The sequence below is a fragment of the Bubalus kerabau genome, chromosome 20 (genome assembly GCF_029407905.1).
Source record: "Bubalus kerabau isolate K-KA32 ecotype Philippines breed swamp buffalo chromosome 20, PCC_UOA_SB_1v2, whole genome shotgun sequence".
Lineage (NCBI taxonomy): Eukaryota > Metazoa > Chordata > Mammalia > Artiodactyla > Bovidae > Bubalus > Bubalus kerabau.
Window position 1 is genome coordinate 6133821 of NC_073643.1, and position 19432 is coordinate 6153252.

Genomic DNA, 19432 nt, shown 5'->3' on the forward strand with positions numbered 1-19432 from the left:
CTCACATTTCTGTTTCTAAATACATGTGTAAGAGGTGTGGGTTCAATCCCTGGGTCAAGAAGATCCCCTGGAAGAGGGCATGGCAGTCCACTCCAGTATTCTTGCTCAGACAATCCAATGGACCAGGAAGACTTAGCAGGCTACAGCCCATGGAGTCTCGGAGTTGGACACAACTGAAGCAACTTAGTACGCGTGCACATATACGTGATAGTCGCTCAGTTGTGTTTATCTCTTTATAACCCCATGCTCAGTAGCCTGCCAAGCTCTTGTGTCCATGGGATTCCTCAGGCAAGGATACTGGACTTAGTAACCATTCCGTTCCCCTGAGGATCTTCCCAACTTAGGGATGGAACCTGGGTCTCCTATATTGCAGGCAGATTCTCTACCATCTGAGCCAAGGAAGCCCATATGTGTGTACACACACATACACACACACAGAACAAGTGCTAAATATTCAAAAGGAAAAAAAAAAACAGTTTGATTGAGAAAGATTCTAGTTACTTCTTGGGAAGTCTCATTTTTCCAAAACTGCTTTTCAGTGTGTTTTGCTGACAATCATATTGTTATTTCTTTTTTTTTTTTTTTTTAAATTTTATTTTATTTTTAAACTTTACATAACTGTATTAGATTTGCCAAATATCAAAATGAATCCGCCACAGGTTTACATGTGTTCAAAGAGCTTATTCTTGGATGGGACACTGATGAATTCTGCTTTTTGAGATGGGTACTGTCCTTGCCTAATTTACCTTAATAGTGTCTAGCTCTTAACTCCTTGTCGCTGGATCTAGATAGGTTCTATTACTCTGCTGTACTTTGCACTCCTTTTTTATTGTCTGCACATAAAAAGGTGAATATCGTGAGAACAGACAGACAGGGGTTTATTGGTCTGCACTTTCATCTCTTTGGCATAATGTTGCTCCTCTCTCTAGGGGAAGTGTGACAGGGGTTTATTAGGTCTACTGTGATAGAGTGGTATAATACAGTCTGTAATGTTTAATCATTGAGGTATGGTCAGTATGTCTTGCTGACCATACGTTCTCTATAATTCTGTGTAAGTACCACTGAGTAGTAGCATAATTTATTCAGAGTCTACAGAACAAATTCTGGCTCCAGAATCTGACTGAAGTAATCATAATGTCATGGTACTAAGAAGAAGGATAAACAGGTTTTCTATGCACCTCCAGAATCACAGACCATCTTCATCTATTTTTATCCAAAATGATAACTCCACTCAGGTCTTCACATTTCTATGCCTTGAGGTTTTCACGGTAAAGACTTAGAAGGGACTACCCTGGTGGTTCAGTGGTTAGGGCTCGGTGCTTCCATGGCAGAAGACATGAATCCATTCCCTGGTCATGGGACTAAGATCCCACATGCCCTGTGGTGTGGCCAAAAAAAATAAAAGACCTACAAAATAAATCACAAAGCCTTAATTTTATTCCTAAGTTGATATTGGACTTTGCCTTCTGTCAGCATTACCAATGAGTAGTTAAACCGTCAGTGTCTGTGAGCGCTGTTTGCAAGCAGAGGGTTGAGTAGCTTAAGACCAATTAAGAGACAAGCCATAGAAACCAGGCTCTGAATAATTAAGTGCTTAGTGCACTTCCAAATCTTAAAATTCATGTAATAGGATTGATTTAAAAATACATCCTAACCAATTTTTGGATACATGGATAGTAGTGTGAATTAGATTCTTGCCACTCCTTGCCGGAAACCATCAAGAAAGCTTGTCACGCACACATCATTTTTTATGATCTAATTCTTCAGAATGAGAAGTCTGCAAAATTTAAGAAAATATTTTAAGAGAAGTATAAATGAAAACACTCACTAAGCAAGCTCTGAACCAGGCACGATTTATCTGATAGCTGTTTCCTCTGATTTCTTACGTCTTTAAGCCTATGAATGATGAATCAATTAGCTTACTATTATTTTTGTCATTTTTCATTTCAGAAGAAGTCTTTCAAAGGAAATTGGCATGTTTACGATCTTTCTTTAGAATTCATATATTTCAAAGACATCTGTCCCATTAGATTGTGCATTTTTCTACAAAAGAATTTCAATGTTTATCTTTCCCTGTGCCTTCAAACAGTTAATACATAAAGTCTTTGAATGTAAAGATTGAGCCTTGCTGTTTATGTTTTAAGCGTCTAAACTGATGCCTGTCACATGAGAGTATTGATAATTATTAAATGAATCAATATCAGCTTGTGGTAGACAGAATCATCTCCTCATCCCCCAAAGATCTCTAAGTCCTAATCCCCATTCCTGGTGAACATGGCAAACAAATTAAGGTTGCAAATACATTCATCTTAAAGTAGAGAAATTATTCTGGGTTATTTGAGTGGACCCAGTATAATCACAGGGCTTCTTAAAAGTGGAGGTGGGGGGCAGAACAGGAGATCAGAAGAAGGCAACAGGAGGACCTGACTCCCCACCACGAGCCTTGAAGATGAAGCAGTGTGGGCAGCCAGCCTCTGGGAACTGAAAAAAGCAAGAAATTGGATTCTCCCCTGAAGTTTGAGGGGACAAGGAAGGAACTCAGCTCTGTTGACACCATGATTTTATCCCAGTGAAATCTGTGTCAGCCTTTTAACCATAAAAGTATAAAATAGTGCAGTTGTATCATTTTATACCCCCCTTGTTTTTGTTAATTTATTACAACAGCAACAGAAAACTAGTAGACAATTATGGAAATCATTTCAACTGAGCAGCATTCAAACTATTTCTAAATTACATTATAAATAGCTTCTGGAAGATTGTCTTTGTTTCTCCTATTTTTAAAGGTCTTTGTATCATTTGAGCGGCTTGTTAAAAAGTAAAAGCTATGTTGTTAATTATTTTGACTTAATAGTTTCTTTATACCTGCTCCCAAGGATATATTAGAATTGAAGACTATTAAATATCCAAAAAGAGAGTCTTTAGAGATGAGTGCTAATATATCAGGGAATATTTTTGTTTATTATTGAAGTATAGTTGACTATGTCTGCATCTCCATTGCTACCCTGCAAGGAGGTTGATTAGTACCCTCTTTCTAAATTCCATATATATGCATTAATATATGATATTTGTTTTTCTGATTTACTTCACTCTGTATAATAGGCTCTAGGTTCATCTACCTTATTAGCATTGACACAGATACCTTCCTTTTCATGGCTGAGTGATATTCTATTGAATATATATATATATATATATACCACAGTTTCTTTATTCATTCATCTGTTGATGGACATTTAGGTTGCTTCCATGTCCTAGCTCTTGTAAATAGTGCTGCAATGAACATTTGGTTACATGTGTATTTTTCAATATTTGTTTCCTTAGGGTGTATGTCTAGAAGTGGTAGTGCTGGATAGTATGGAAGTTTTATTCCTAAATTTTTAAGGAATCTCCATGCTGTCTTCCATAGTGGCTGTATCAATTTCTTTTCTCACCAACAGTGCAAGAGGGTTCCCTTTCCTCCACACCCTCTCCAGCATTTAGTTTGTAGATTTTTTTTGATGATGGCCATTCTGACAAGTGTGAGGTGATATCTCCTTGTAGTTTTGATTTGCATTTCTAATAATAAGCTATGTTGAGCATCTTTCCATATGATTATTAGCCATCTGTTTGTCTTTGGAGAAATGTCTGTTTAGGTCTTTTGGCCACTTTTTGATTGAATTGCTTGCTTTTCTGATGTTGAGTTGTATGAGCTGCTTGTATAGTTTGGAAATTAATCCTTTTCAGTAGTTTCATTTGCCATTATTTTCTCCCATTCTTAGGGTTGTCTTTTCACCTTGTTTATAGTTTCCTTTGCTGTGCTAAAGCTTTTATGTTTAATTAGGTCTCACTTATATATTTATTTATTTTCATTTCCATTGCTCTAGGAGGCGGGTCATAGAGGATCTTGCTGGGAACAAATGTGAAATGCTCCACAAATGTGTGTGTCGTCCTTGCACAGGGCCATGCTAATCTTCTCTGTATCATTTCAGTTTTAGAATATATGTGCTGTTGAAGTGAGCACTATAATTTTTGCCTTAGGGGAAATGGAGTTCTTTTTTTTTTAATTTTATTTAATTTTTAAACATTACAATATTGTATTAGTTTTGCCAAATATTGAAATGAATCTGCCACAGGTATACCTGTGTTCCCCATCCTGAACCCTCCTCCCTCCTCCCTCCCCATACTCTCCCTCTGGGTCGTCCCAGTGCACCAGCCCCAAGCATCCAGTATCGTGCATTTTAGATTCTTTTCCATTATGGTTTATCCCAAAAGATTGGATATAGTTCCCTGTGCTACACCCTAGGATCATGTTATTTATCCATTCTAAATGTAATAGTTGATGTCTGCCAACCCCATGCTCCCAGTGCATCCCTCTTTCTCTCCCCTCCCTTTGCCAACCACAAATGTGTTCTCTATGCTTTTGAGTCTGCTTCTGTTTGGAAGATACATTCATTTGTGTCATATTTTAGATTCCACATATGAGTGATATCATATGATGTTTGTCTTTCTGTTTCTGACTAACTTCACTAGTATGATCATCTCTAGTTGCATCTGTGTTGCTGCAAATGGCATTATTTTGTTCTTTTTTTTAAATTTTATTTTATTTTTAAACTTTACATAATTGTATTAGTTTTGCCAAATATCCCTCTGGGTCGTCCCAGTCCTTTTAAAGGCTGGATGGGGTTCCACTTATATATACATGTGTGTGTGTGTGTGTGTGTGTGTGTGTGTGTATACACACCACAGCTGCTTTATCCATTCATCCATCAGTGAATGTTTAGAAGATTACTTCCATGCCTTGGCTACTGTGAACAGTGCTGCTATTAACATACGAGTGCATATATAGATAACATTATTTTTGACCTAATGAAGTCAAATATTATTTCAAGCCATCTGTTTCCATAAAATGTGCCCAGAAAATTGTACACTGTAAATCTAAATTCATGCAAATATGTATCTCTTAGCTCTTAACCTTAATACTTGCTTTCAATAATTCCTGTTATTTAAAAAAAAAAAAAAGATCATTAGTGTTTAGAAGGGCTCAAAGAGTTTATAAAGCTGGTATCACCCCTGAGTTTTAGGTGATTAAATCTAAAACATATATGATGCCCTATTCTGATGAAATAAAGAGTGTCCTAAATCTCTGAATAGCTGAGTGCCATAGGAAAGCATAGGCTTGAGACACAAAATAAAAGTTCATGGGGATAATTATCGACGTTTATTGTTAACCCAACATACAGTTGCCCTTGAGGGGTGCGACACTACTCCTTCTCCCAGTTGAAAATCCTTGTATAACTTGTTTGTTCTCTCTGTATGTTAATTCCTCCTATGTGCAGTTCTATATCCATGGATTTATTCAGCCTTAGATCATGTAGTAGATACTTTTTGCATGCATGCTCAGTCATGTCTGACTCTTTGCAACCCCATGGACTGTAGCCTGCCAGGCTCACCGTCCATGGGATTATCTTGGCAAGAATACTGGAGTGAATTGCCATTTCCTCCTCCTCCTGAGGATCTTTCTAATGCAGGGATCAAACTTGTCACCTGTGGTTCTGCACTGGCAGGCAGATTCTTTACCACTGAGCCACACATGTAGCTCTGTGTAGTAGGACAGTACTTCAATTTACTATTAAAAAATTCTAAGTATAAGTGGACCTTCCTGGTTCAAACCTACATTGTTCAAGGGTCAATTGTATGTTTGTATTATTCAATTGATTAAATTCTTATTGATTTGAGTGTTTCTTATTATTCATGGAATTAACATACTTTCAAGCATTTAAAAAATGTATCTGTCCATTGAAGATGTATTACTGTTATAGCAAGTAGCAAGATCAGGTGGCTGTAAATAGGGCCATTTTCTCTTGAACTGTGAGTGCAACTTATTTTGGAATAGAGGCTGATGAAACAGTTGTACTAGTTGAGTCATTGAAATATCTAAAGTAAAAGACTCAACAATTTGATGTTAGCCTCCCTGGGTGCTTGCCTGACTTCCATCAGTCAGCACCTACATCTCTTTCTAGATGGCTTGCCCTCAGACTGGGACGGGGGAAGGAGGGCTGGTTTACTGATGCACAGCCAAAGTTAGAGGATCTAGGAAGACACATCCCCCTGGTGGGGGCTGCTGGAAAACAGTGATTGACAGGTGTCAGCTGTCTGCATCCCAGTTCTTTTGCTCCTGATGAGAACACCTGGGGTAACATACTATCTCCAAAGTTTCCCTGACTTCCCTGGAGACAAAGGTGCTACCCACTCTAAGTAGTGTAGCAATTGTTAATAGTTAACAGGTTTCTCTGAAAAAAGCAAAGACAGTTTGACTATGGGAAAGACCTTTGGAGTCGTGGATAGAATTGCAATCCTGTGTCGTACTTGTGAACAGATCACTGGTTGGTTAACAGGATTCAGCCAATCCTACTTGTTTTCATAAGGGTACATCCTAAAGAATCAAAACTGTACCAATATTTAAGATAATGGGGTTTTAATTCAAACATTCTCAACAAAGCACAAAAGTATAGGAATGAAATATTGAAACTAACCTATTTTTCTGAGCAATCACTTTAGGATAGTGTAGTATATTTGAACCAAATGGTGGTCCAGAGACCTGTGGGGTCCCTGACATTCTTCGCCTTTCTGGTGGTCTGCGAGGTCAATGTATTTTCATCATATGGGCTTATTATTTGCCTTTTTCAATCTGATCTCTCCTGAGTGTAGAGTTGAATTTCCCAGAGGCTATATGATGTATAATACGGCAACAGATTGAACACAGAAGCAGAAACAAGAATCTGTCTTCTATTAAGCCCCAAATTACAGAGATTTGCACAAATATAAAACAAGGCCACTCTTGTGCTTCTTTATTTTGTTTTTGAAATTTTTATAAAAAATATACCACCTATGGCATCATGTGATGTCTTTTTTAAAAAAAAAATTATTGGAGTATAACTGATTTACAATGTTGTATTATTTTCAGGTATACAGCAAAGTGAATCAGTTATACATACACATTTACTCCTTTTTTTAGCTTCTTTCCCCACATAGACCATTACAGAGTATTGAGTAGAGTTCCCTATGCTATAGTGCAGGTCCTTATTAGTTATCTATTTTATATATAGCAGTGTGTATATGTTGATCGCAATCACCCAATTTATCCCTCCACATTCCCTTTACTCCTGGAAACCATGTGTTTCTTTTCTACATCTGTATTTTAAAATTAGTTATTAAGGAAGCATTAAAAATTTTGTATTTTTAAATGGTAAATAGCTTTAACCTATGTAAACAAAAGTTATTTGCACTCTTAATACTTGTTAAGAGTATAAAGAGGTCCTGATGCAAGCATGGAAACAGTTAACAAATAAAACAATGTCCCTGATTTAGAGTAAAACTCAAGATTCACATTTTTTCATCTTCTCATAATTAGAAAAGACTAAAGGTGATAGCCACGATAAAGATGAAGCTTAAAATGTCCTCTCATCTTTCTGATCTTAGGTAGACAAACTGGATGTGTTCTAGAAGCTATTTTAAGGGGAATGATTAAGGAATGCATTTCTATTAAAGGAGTTACACTACCATACATTGGAAGCAAGCACATAGATTCCTTATGGTATAGTAGGTATGTTGCATTCTCAAATGCAGAGGCAATGGTTATGCTTCTCAACATATGCTTTATCTTTTTATTAGCAAATAGTATATTGTTTGAGTATATGAATGCTTTGTCAAAACATAGTTCATACACAGTGTGTGTGGTGTGCGGGGTTTCTGGGAATGGAACTGTGTGATTTGGGAGTGGCATGTGAGTCTGTCAGAACTTGCGGAGAGTTTAAAGATAATATTCAAAAACCAGAAGGGTAACCATGGATGTGTCCTCAGTTCATTTCAGTTGCTCAGTCGTGTCCAGCTCATTGTGATGCCATGGACTGCAGCTCGTCAGGCCTCCCTGTCCGTCACCAACTCCCAGAGCTTGCTCAAACTCACATCCATCGAGTCAGTGATGCCACCCTACCATTTCATCCTCTGTTGTCCCCTTCTCCTCATACCTTCAATCTTTCCCATCATCAGGGTCTTTTCCAATGAGTCAGTTATTTGGATCAGGTGCCCAGTGTATTGGAGTTTCTGCTTCAGAATCAGTCCTTCCAATGAATATTCAGGACTGATTTCCTTTAGGACTGGCTGGTTGAATCTCCTTGCAGTCCAAGGGACTCTCAAGAGTCTTCTCCAACACCACAGTTCTAAAGCATCAATTCTTCAGTGCTCAGATCTCTTTATAGTCCAACCCTGACATCCATACATGACTACTGGAAAAACCATAGCTTTGACTAGGTGGACCTTTGTTGGCAAAGTAATGTCTTTGATTTTTAATATGCTGTCTAGGTTGGTCATAGCTTTTCTTCCAAAGATCAAGCAGATTTCATGGCTGCAGTCACCATCTGCAGTGAGTTTAGAGCCCAAAAAATAAAGTTTCTCACTATTTCCATTGTTTCCCCATCTATTTGCCATGAAGTGATGGGACCAGATGCCATGATCTTAATTTTCTGGATGTTTAGTTTTAAGCCAACTTTTTCACTCTCTTTTTTCAATTTCATCAAGAAGCTCTTTAGTTCTTCTCCTCTTTCTGCCATAGGGTGGTATCATCTGTGTATCTGAGGTTATTGATATTTCTCCCAGCAATCTTGATTCAGCCCAGTGTTTCTCATGATGTACTCTGCATATAAGTTAAATAAACTGGGTGACAATATACAGCGTTGACGTACTCCTTTCCCAGTTTGGAACCAGTCTGCTCTTCCATGTCCAGTTCTAACTGTTGTTTCCTGACCTGCACACAGATTTCTCAGTATGCAGGTCAGGTGGTCTGGTATTCCCATCTCTTGAAGAATTTTCCACTGTTTGTCATGATTCACACAGTAAAAGCCTTTGGTTTAGTCAGTAAAACAAAAGTAGATGTTTTTCTGGAACACTCTTGCTTTTTCTACAATCCAACGAATGTTGGCAATTTGATCTCTGGTTCCTCTGCCTTTTCTAAATCCAGCTTGAACATCTGGAAGTTCATGGGTCATGTACTTTTGAATCCTGGCTTGGAGAATTTTGAGCATTACTTTGCTGGTGTGTGAGATGAGTGCAATTGTGTGGTAGCTTGAGCATTCTTTGGCACTGCCTTCCTTTGGGAGCTCCGTTATCATCATAAGCACTGTCCTATGCCCTTCTTTTGGTCTCTGCTGATTCCACATAGTGCTTTTCTCCTAATTGTACTATACTTCACCTTGTAGAATGCATCTTACAGACCTCCAGGTTTGCTAGTTGGCATAAATAATCACACTAATATAATAATAATAAATAATATCATGTATCAATAACTAATTGAATACTACACACTATTAAGTTTCACATATTTTTTAAATTTTCACAGATGGTAAAGTCTCCTGTTCTGGAATCCCCAAATCATGATTCTTTTAAGCTTATTTCCTCTTAACCTAATATGAAAGATCTCTAAGGAAATAGTTACCTAGTTATCCTTAATTATGATTTTAACCCAATGAACTCATGTAAGAGTTGTAACAATTTAAGATGCAATGTCTCCTGTAATTTATTTTGAAAAGACACAACTTACTATTTTCTACATCCTTTCACATCCCAAGCCATTTTCTCATCCCAGGGACAGTGTTATGCCTTTTGTTGCACTTAGCATGCTGAATCTTCCCTGGTAGCTCAGTTGGTAAAGAATCCACCTGCAATGCAGGAGACCCTGATTCAATTCATGGGTTGGAAAGATCCACTGGACAAGAGACAGGCTACCCACTCCAGTATTCCTGGGCTTCCCTGGTGGCTCAGCTGCTGAAGAATCCACCTGCAATGCGGGAGATGTGGGTTCAATCCCTGGGATGGCAAGATCCCCTGGAGAAGGGAAAGGCTACCCACTCCAGTATTCTCACCTGGAGAATTCCATGGACTGTATAGTCCATGGGGTCGCAAAGAGTTGGACACGACTGAGCGACTTTCACTTTCACTTTAGGATGGTGAAGAAAAGAGCAATGTCCATTTGCTTTATGTGTGCTTTCTATGAGAGTCCACTGGAGGGTATGCTCCTTTGCCTCTGTGAACTTAATTGGCTAGAGAACATATTCTGTAGAGAAAACTATCTTCTCCCTAATTGGTCTTGGTTTGAGTTTTGGTTCTGTCTCTTATTACTTTTGAACATAGGCAAGTTATTTAGTCTCTTTCTGGGTTCATCAAGGAACCTAATGAGTCCATTCAATGTTTATAATTCCTTCTTTACAGAAATGTTGCACAGATTTTGTACAGTTCCACAAAAATACTGGTAGGAAAAGGTAGATAATCCTATTATAAGTAGCATTTGTTTGCGTCATAAGAATCATCTCATCAACACCCAGCCTCTAGGCTGGAAATACAGTTTCACTTTTGAAATCTATGAACTGCTGTCATTGATGGGCTTATCTAGTACATGGACTTGTAAGATATACCTCCCTTATAGTGAGGTGAAGACCACCCTTCAATTTCCAAGCTTTTCACCTTGTTGCCATATCTCATTCTAGAATGGCCTCCAGTTAATGAAGTATCTCAGCTGGAGCTCAACAGTTTTCTAGCAGGGTTAGAAAGAGTAGCACAGCAGATAAATGTTTACCTGAAATTTGCTGTAGTGGTCCCAGATTCGTAAATACTAGCCACAATTCTGATTGGACAGACAGCTATCTTCATCAGGCAGTCATTATTTTAGGTAAAACAACTATAAAAGCATGGATGATTTCGAACTTCTTGTAGTGATCTCATGACATATCTTTGCACCGCCAGTTCACAGATCCTAGGATCCCTTGCTACCCTCATTTCCCAAAGAAATGTTGCTCAAATATAGATGTAGCATTTTTCATGCAGATTTTTCTGATCTTCAATTTCTCTTCTCTTAACTTTCACTGCAGTTTATCAAATCATTTTATTCTGTATTGAGTCTCTGTGACATGTAGCCTTGGGACTTACCTTATCCCACTGGATGGCAGAATTATGCCTTTTTTAATCCTTATAGCTCCTCCAGTACCAGCATTTAAACATAAGAAATGTTTAATATAGATACACTGAATTGAGTTTTAAAACATTGAGCCCACTGTTCGTGGTTTCTCAACCACACTGTGTCTTAATACATTCAATCAGTAAATAGTTATTAAGCGAAAGTAGAAACCAACTACAATGATTCCATACAGAAATATTTTACATACTGTGTTCCTCTTTGTAAATTTTAAAATGTTTAAATTTAAAAAGCTTTCTTTGGATAAAAGTCAATGTTCAAAACAGCATGTATCGTTTTCTTTCTCATAAATTTTAAATTATCTCTCGAGTCTACCTCATACTTTCCATTGCTCCTTTCTCCAGATTTTTTTCTAAGTAATGGGTTATGAAAATTAAAAGAAGCAAAAATAATACAAAATACAAAATGTATTAGAATACCACACATCCTGTTGGTTGTTACAATTAATTAATTCCACAACTAGCAATGAGACCTGTTGTCTTTCACTAACACAGCTAGAGCCCTGGCAAAGGTTTCTTTCTTTGTGAAGTTCTGCAGGTTCTGTCCTTGTCCTGCATGCGGGCTGCAGGGCCTGTGCCATCTGCAGAATGGACTCATTAACCTTTCCATTGATTTGAACTGCAATTTGAATAAATACTTATGCCTTTTCTCCCTGATGGCCGAGTGAAGTCCTTTATCAATAGCACCAAGAGCTTCTCCCTTTGACTTCTCATACCTGTTCAGAAAATTTTTATCAAGCTGTTTTGTTTACATTGTTAATCTCTTGCTGCCTTAGGTTTGGCACAAAAACACATTCATTCTGGATTTAGCAGATTTATTTTATATTCATTTGGCTTCTGCAGTGAAAGTACTTTTTTGCCTTTAGGTGTACTATTTTAACTTTAGGATGTAAACATTTCCAGATTCTGTCTGTCTGTCTGTTTCCTGTCTGTCTGTGGTGTTTCTCTGGTTACTCTTTGCATGTGACTACTTCAGATTCACTTTTTGACACCAGTATCTCCTAAAACGTACGGTTAGAGGAGGTAATTGCTAACACTATGGAGGTAATGACCCCAATATATGCATGTATTAAACTGACACTTTGCACACCTAAGCTAAATGTACACATTACATGTTAATTAAATCTCAGTAAAGCTGGGAGAGATAGAGGCAAGAAATGTCTGTGTTCTTCTGTCCTCACTTTCTATCAGTAAGCACTTCCTTTCTGGGGAGAATGAAGTAGGTGTTACTGTAAGCCAACCATAGTGCTTAGTGCATTATGGATTATTTCATTGTATTCCCAAAGTGCCCTTAGTGAAAAAGCACTGTTTCATTTTGCAGATGAGGAGGCTGAGAGCTACAGAATTTATGGAAATTGCTCAGACACATAGGAAGTGAGCTGATTGATTCCAGGATTTAGTTCTGCCACTTCCTAGACATGTGATTTAGGGAAAATTACTTAACCCCTCTGTGACTCAATTCTCGTAGGCAACATGGAGATAAGCATAGTTCCTTTGTGTACTGTCCTTGTAAGGTGGCTGTGGACTACATACGTTGCACAATGTAGAGTCTGTGGGATGTTCCTGGTATATGTAAGTGCTCTTTAGGTGTAGGTAGTTATACTAAGTCATAATTTTTTGTTGTTGGATAGAGAGGAAAAAACTCTAGGAGAGGAAATCAGAAGGAAATCCCATAACTCTTCCTCTACATGTGTTTTCCCTCCATTCCCAGCTTGGAGGACCATGTTTCTTCTTTATTTGCTAAATAAGATGAGCACTCTCTGTTGGCTTAAGTGTGCCATACCTTTAGTACACTTGAAGCCTTCCTCTTTGAGATGCAGTTGCTCACTTCAATACTTATTCTAGCTTTTGGAAGAATAGAAATATTTGGCCACCACTTTCAGTAAAGCGCATACTTTGTTTTTTATTTGCATGCGTGCTAAGTCTCTTCAGTCGTGTCCAACTCTTTGTGACCCTACGGCCTATAGCCCACCAGGCTCCTCTGTCCATGGGATTCTCCAGGCAAGAATACTGGAGTGGGTTACCATGCCCTTCTCCAGAGGGTCTTCCAAACCCAAGGATAGAAACTGCATCTCGTCCATCTCCTCCATTCGCAGGCGGGTTTTTTTTTACCACTAGCAGCATCTGCTGCTGCTGCTAAGTCGCTTCAGTCGTTTCTGACTCTGTGCGACCCTATAGACGGCAGCCCACCAGGCTCCCCCGTCCCTGGGATTCTCTAGGCAAGAACACTGGAGTGGGTTGCCATTTCCTTCTCCAATGCATGAAAGTGAAAAGTGAAAGGGAAGTCGCTCAGTCGTGTCCGATTCTTCGCGACCCCATGGACCGCAGCCTACCAGGCTCCTCCGTCCATGGAGTTTTCCAGGCAAGAGTACTGGAGTGGGGTGCCATCGCCTTCTCCGCTAACAGCACCTAGGAAGCCCAATTAGTATATATAAACAGCAGGGCTGCCCAGATGGTGCAAGTGGTAAAGAATCCCCGTGCCAATGCAGGAGACATAAGAGACACAGGTTCAATCCTTGGGTTGGAAAGATCCCCTAGAGTAAAAATGGGCTTGCAAAGAGTCAGACATGACTGAGCATCTGAGCACATCATAAGTGCTTCTCTTGTTATAAAGGAAAGGTAGCATGTTTATAGAAATTTTCTTTAGAGAAACCATCTTTCTTCAAAAACTACTCTGTAGAATGACTTTCTTTTAATTTTTGCTGTTTTAAGTTGCACATAAAGAGCTGGGTCCAGAAGAAAAGGCAGTTTGCTAAAAAGCCTCAATCAGAGGAATTACAGATTTGTTTTTTTTCTCCTTCTGTCTGGTATCCGTCCACTGAATGGTCTGAAGAAGCCATGGAAACTTAGTGAGATGTGATAATGTTTTTTGTTCCTTACATTCCTGAGATACCGGAGAAGGTGTTTTGCTCTGAGAACTTCTTTTAGGCTGAAAAGTACCACTTAGAAAATCAGTTGCTACGGGTACCTAATTCAAAGAACTGACTTGAATTCCTTTTGTGGTTACAAAGGGGTTATGAATCTCAAAATCATAAAAGAATATCTACTGCAGTGAAAAACATTTCAGCAATCCTAGATTAAGGCCAAAGATAGCAAAATCTCAATGACATGATAGACAATCTGTGTAGTTCAGTGATTGGAGGCACAAAAGATGGCATACTCTTTAAGTTTTCGTCTCTGCTGCTGCTTTTTAGTCAGTCAGTTGTGTCTGACTGTTTTGCGACCCTATGGACTATAACGCTCATCTCTACATGAGATTTCCCAGGCAAAGATACTCAAACAGGGGCTCAGTATCAATCTAGGGGGGTGGGATGGGGCGGGAGATAGGAGGGAGGTTCAAAACGGAGGGGATATATGTATTGCTATGGCTGATTCATGTTGAGGTTTGACAGAAAACAGCAAAATTCTGTAAAGCAATTATCCTTCAGTAAAAAATTAAAAAAAAAAAGAGTACTGGACTGTGTTGCCATTTCCTTCTCCAGAGGATCTTCAGGGATCAAACCTGTGTCTCCTGTTTGGCAGGCAGATTCTTTAACACTGAGCCACCTGGGAAGCCCAAAGCCTGGTTTATCTGATGTTAACTCAAGTCCTTTACACTAGTAGACATTTAATATTTTTTCTTTATTAAAAAAATACTCTTGACTGTAAAGTAGACCCAGGAATATATTTCTGGGGTGAGGGATAAACATACAGCAGAAGAAGAGTAATGAAGGGGCCAGAGGATGGGGTAAGAGAAGGGACTGATCCATTCCACTTGGAGGAGAGATGCCCAGATCAGAGCTTGAGGAGTCCTTTGAACTGAGTAGAACTAGAGGGGCTAGTTTGGCCTGTTTTGGCTCAAACTAGGTAATTGGGTTATGCTCCATCTGGTTAGATTTTTCAAACCCTGAATTTGGTCAATTTTGTTGTTTCAGCTGCTTCTATATTAAAATATTAAATATTTGTCTATCACATTTCTTACAAGTGTTTTGACATAGTTTGCTGTTTAAGGGGGAGAATGCCATTAAAACATGTATAATGTCATATAAGAAATGAATCGCCAGTCCAGGTTCGATGCAGGATACAGGAAGCTTGGGGCTGGTGCACTGGGATGACCCAGAGGGATGGTATGGGGAGGGAGGTGGGAGGGGGGTTCAGGATGGGGAACACGTGTACACCCGTGGCGGATGCATGTTGATGTATGGCAAAACCAATACAATATTGTAAAGTAAAAAAAAATAAAAATAATAATAATAATTTAACTTTTAAGTGAAATAAAGTAATCTTCTCCACTATACCTTTTAAAAATTAATTTTTTAAATTGGCATATAATTGCTTTATACTGTTGTGTTAGTTTCTGCTGTACAACAAAGTGAATCAGATATACATCTCCCTCTTGGACCTGTCTCACATCCCCCCATCCCACCCTCTAGGTCGTCACAGGGCACTGAGCTGAGCTCCCTGTGCTATACAGCAGTTCCCATTGGCTATCTAGTTTACACATGGTAGTGTGTATATATCAATCCTATTCTCAATTCATCTCACCCTCTTCTTCCCCCATTGTCTGCATCTTTATTCCTGCCCTATAAACAGGCTCGTCAGTACCATTTTTCTAGATTCCATATATATGCATTAATATATGATATTTGTTTTTCTCTTTCTGACTGACTTCATTCTGTATGACTCTGGATTTTGCATTTTGACTCAGGATTTTGAATACACTATACTATTAAAAAAAAAAAAAACAACCTTAAGATGTTAAGAGATTTCATCAGCATTCACTTATATATCTTTTACTTTTTCTCTGCATTTAACTTGTGGTATATTTGGTATCAACTACATAGCAAATTGATTCTTCAACAAGGTATCTCAGCAGTACTTAGAAATTAACCCGTCCCTTCACACTATTAGATGTCACTATTCCCTGTATGAGGTTAATTACCTGTGACACATATGCTTACTTTACACAGAGGTCACACCAGCACATGTATCTGACCTTATATTGTATCTCACAGAAATAGTTCCTGCTCTATATCTGACTTCAGGTTTTTATTTTTTATTTTTAGCTATTCTTGCTTCCAGACCTACTTTAACATCACTTTTGCCACACTATCTCCAAATGGTATACTATTCGGGTAACTATATCAAGTTACAGAATAACTCCTGAAAACTCTCCTACACTGTCCCTTTGCGGTCAAACCATCCCTTTCCCCTTTGTTCGCTGGAAATCATGACTTTGTTTTTCATCCCCATAGTTTAGCTTTTTGGAGAATGTTATATAAATAATATCATGCAGTGTGAAGTCTTCTGAATCTGCCTTCCTTCTCACCCTAAGGATTTAGTCGATGCATGCTGTTGAGTGATCATAGTTCACTTCTTGCTAATGCTGAGTGAGTGGTATTTCTTTGAACTGTCATACCTCATTTTGTTTATTCTCCAGTTGAAAGTCACATCAGTCTTTGAAAACTAGAGATGACAAAGTACCCATTTTTGATACCAAACCAGTGTCCTTTATTTATTTAAATTTTTTTAAAAAAATTTTGGTACTACTAATTGGGAGCAGATCCTAAATTTTATGTTATACTTGGGTTAATCACTATATAATTCTTGATTTGCTTGTTGTCTCTTAGGAAGCTTAATTTTAAAATAGTAAGCCATTTATTTTCCTGGAAAATTTAAAACTTGAATATGATGGATTCTTTTTTTAATGTACATTTGGTTTGGTATATTTTGAGTTGTTAATGTATGGAAATAGTTGCAACATTCAAAAAAGCTTCACAGTGAAAATAGTTTCTCTTCTTTTCCTGTGGTGGTCACCCTAGTTTCCCCCCTTGAAAAACTAACGTCAGCATTTCTTATGCTTCCAGAGGATGTGCATGAAAATGTACATTTAGATTTTCACTCCAGTGGAGGCAAGTATACACTCTCTTATAATCCTTGATACTTTTCACTGAACAATGAACCTGAAGGTTGTTCTCAGTACAAGGAAAACTCTTTCACTACTTTTGATGATTGCTCTGTATTCCATTTTAATGATACACATACTTTTAATAAAAATCTTCTAAGTTCCTTACTTATGAATATCTAGTTTTTTTTTAATCCTTTTCTGTTACAAATAGCACAAAAATTAAAATTGATATTTGTTCCTTTTTGCATAAATGCAACCTATCTATAGGAAAAATGTGTGAAGCAGACTTGCTGGGAAAAATACTATTCTTGCTTACTAGATTTTGATAAAATTTCCCAACTTCTCCTCTTATAGGTTATCCTAAGTCAGACTCACAACAGTCAGTATAAGAAGTTCATTCTCCTGACACCTCAGCTAATATGACAATTATGAATCTTGTTCTTCTCTAGTGTAACAGGTGAAAATTTACCATATTGAAAATCCCATGGACAGAGGAGCCTGGTGGGCTGCAGTCCATGGGGTTGCTAAGAGTCGGACACGACTGAACGACTTCACTTTCACTTTTCACTTTCGTGCATTGGAGAAGGATATGGCAACCCACTCCAGTGTTCTTGCCTGGAGAATCCCAGGGACGGGGGAGCCTGGTGGGCTGCCGTCAGTGGGGTCGCACAGAGTCGGACACGACTGAAGTGACTTAGCAGCAGCAGCAGCAGCAGTCTTAATAAAAGAAATATAAGTGAAGTTTGGGCCTCTTTTCATGTGTTTAGAACTTTGACATTTTCTCTTTTCGAGGTCTCTATTCATATTGTCTGTTCAGTTTTCAACTGACCTTCTTATTCAGTTGTAGAAGAGAAAGCTGGTATTTGCATGAAAGAAAACAAGTGTTTGTCAGTCACTAACCTTTTGCCTTCATTATTGGTGTTTTTTTTTTATTTCAGATTTTTGTAAAATTTTATATACACATACATACATATATATATGTGTGTGTACATATAAATAAAAGTATCGTTTCATTTTTTAAAATCTGATTACAAAATTATCTGTTTAATCTATTTTGATTTTTGGCATAAGATACAAAAAGGGAGAAACTAGCTTTATTTTTATTTCCTGATAGTTGTTCCAACACCATTTATTGAATGATATATTCCTTCTCATTGAATCAAAATGCTACATTTTTCATCTAGTCAGTTACCATTAATTTTTTTAAATTTTCTTGGAATTTCTATTGTTTTCATGGATTTACCTGTCAAGTCAGGTGTTGAGTTATACCTTAAATAATAAGTATTTTCTATGATGTTCTCCGGGACAAATATCAATAACCTCAGATATGCAGATGACACCACCCTTATGGCAGAAAGTGAAGAGGAACTAAAAACCCTCTTGATGAAGGTGAAAGAGGAGAGTGAAAAAGTTGGCTTAAAACTCAACATTCAGAAAAGGAAGATCATGGCATCTGGTCCCATCACTTCATGGGAAATAGATGGGGAAACAGTGGAAACAGTGTCAGACTTTATTTTGGGGGGCTCCAAAATCACTGCAGATGGTGACTGCAGCCATGAAATTAAAAGACGCTTACTCCTTGGAAGGAGGGTTATGACCAACCTAGATAGCACTGGGACAACCCAGAGGGATGGTATGGGGAGGGAGGAGGGAGGAGGGTTCAGGATGGGGAACACATGTATACCTGTGGCAGATTCATTTTGATATTTGGCAAAACTAATACAATTATGTAAAGTTTAAAAATAAAAAAAAATTAAAAAAAAAAGCAGAGACATTATTTTGCCAACAAAGTTTCGTCTAGTCAAGGCTATGGTTTTTCCTGTGGTCATGTATGGATGTGAGAGTTGGCCTGTGAAGAAGGCTGAGAGCCGAAGAATTGATGCCTCTGAACTCTGATGTTGGAGAAGACTCTTGAGAGTCCCTTGGACTACAAGGAGATCCAACCAGTCCATTCTAAAGGAGATCAGCCCTGGGATTTCTTTGGAAGGTATGATGCTAAAGCTGAAACTCCAGTACTTTGGCCACCTCATGCGAAGAGTTGACTCATTGGAAAAGACTCTGATGCTGGGAGGGATTGGGGGCAGGAGGAGAAGGGGACGACAGAGGATGAGATGGCTGGATGGCATCACTGACTCGATGGACATGAGTCTGAGTGAACTCCGGGAGTTGGCGATGGACAGGGAGGCCTGGCGTGCTGCGATTCATGGGGTCACAAAGAGTCGGACATGACTGAGCGACTGATCTGATCTGATGATGTTTTAACACCTGGAAGGGCTCTCCCCATTGCCACCTTGACAGATTTCTTCTTTTAAATAATACTTGTGGGTTTTTTCCCACAATAACTTTAGAATTCATTTTTTTTTACCTGCTCCCCACCTCACAATATATGATGATTTTATGATTTGTTCATTTGTAATTTTAAGTGAGACAAACCCACTGTTTTCAAAAGGAGACTTTCAACATGAGGGCTTGTTACCAAAGCAAAATTATGACATCATCTGGCAGTCATTCCAAATTATAGCCACGTGTTCCAGAATGGTTTCTTGC

The 19432-nt window shown here is 38.3% G+C and overlaps 1 protein-coding gene and 1 non-coding gene across 10 annotated transcripts in view; one reads left to right on the forward strand and one right to left on the reverse strand.

Annotated features, from left to right (window-relative positions):
* Positions 1-19432, forward strand: part of RBMS3 (RNA binding motif single stranded interacting protein 3) — an 814140-nt gene that overhangs the window by 540858 nt on the left and 253850 nt on the right. The gene's annotated exons all lie outside the window — the stretch shown is intronic.
* Positions 3890-3997, reverse strand: LOC129635660 (U6 spliceosomal RNA). Its single transcript, XR_008706416.1, has one exon. It is a non-coding gene; the product is annotated as a U6 spliceosomal RNA (small nuclear RNA).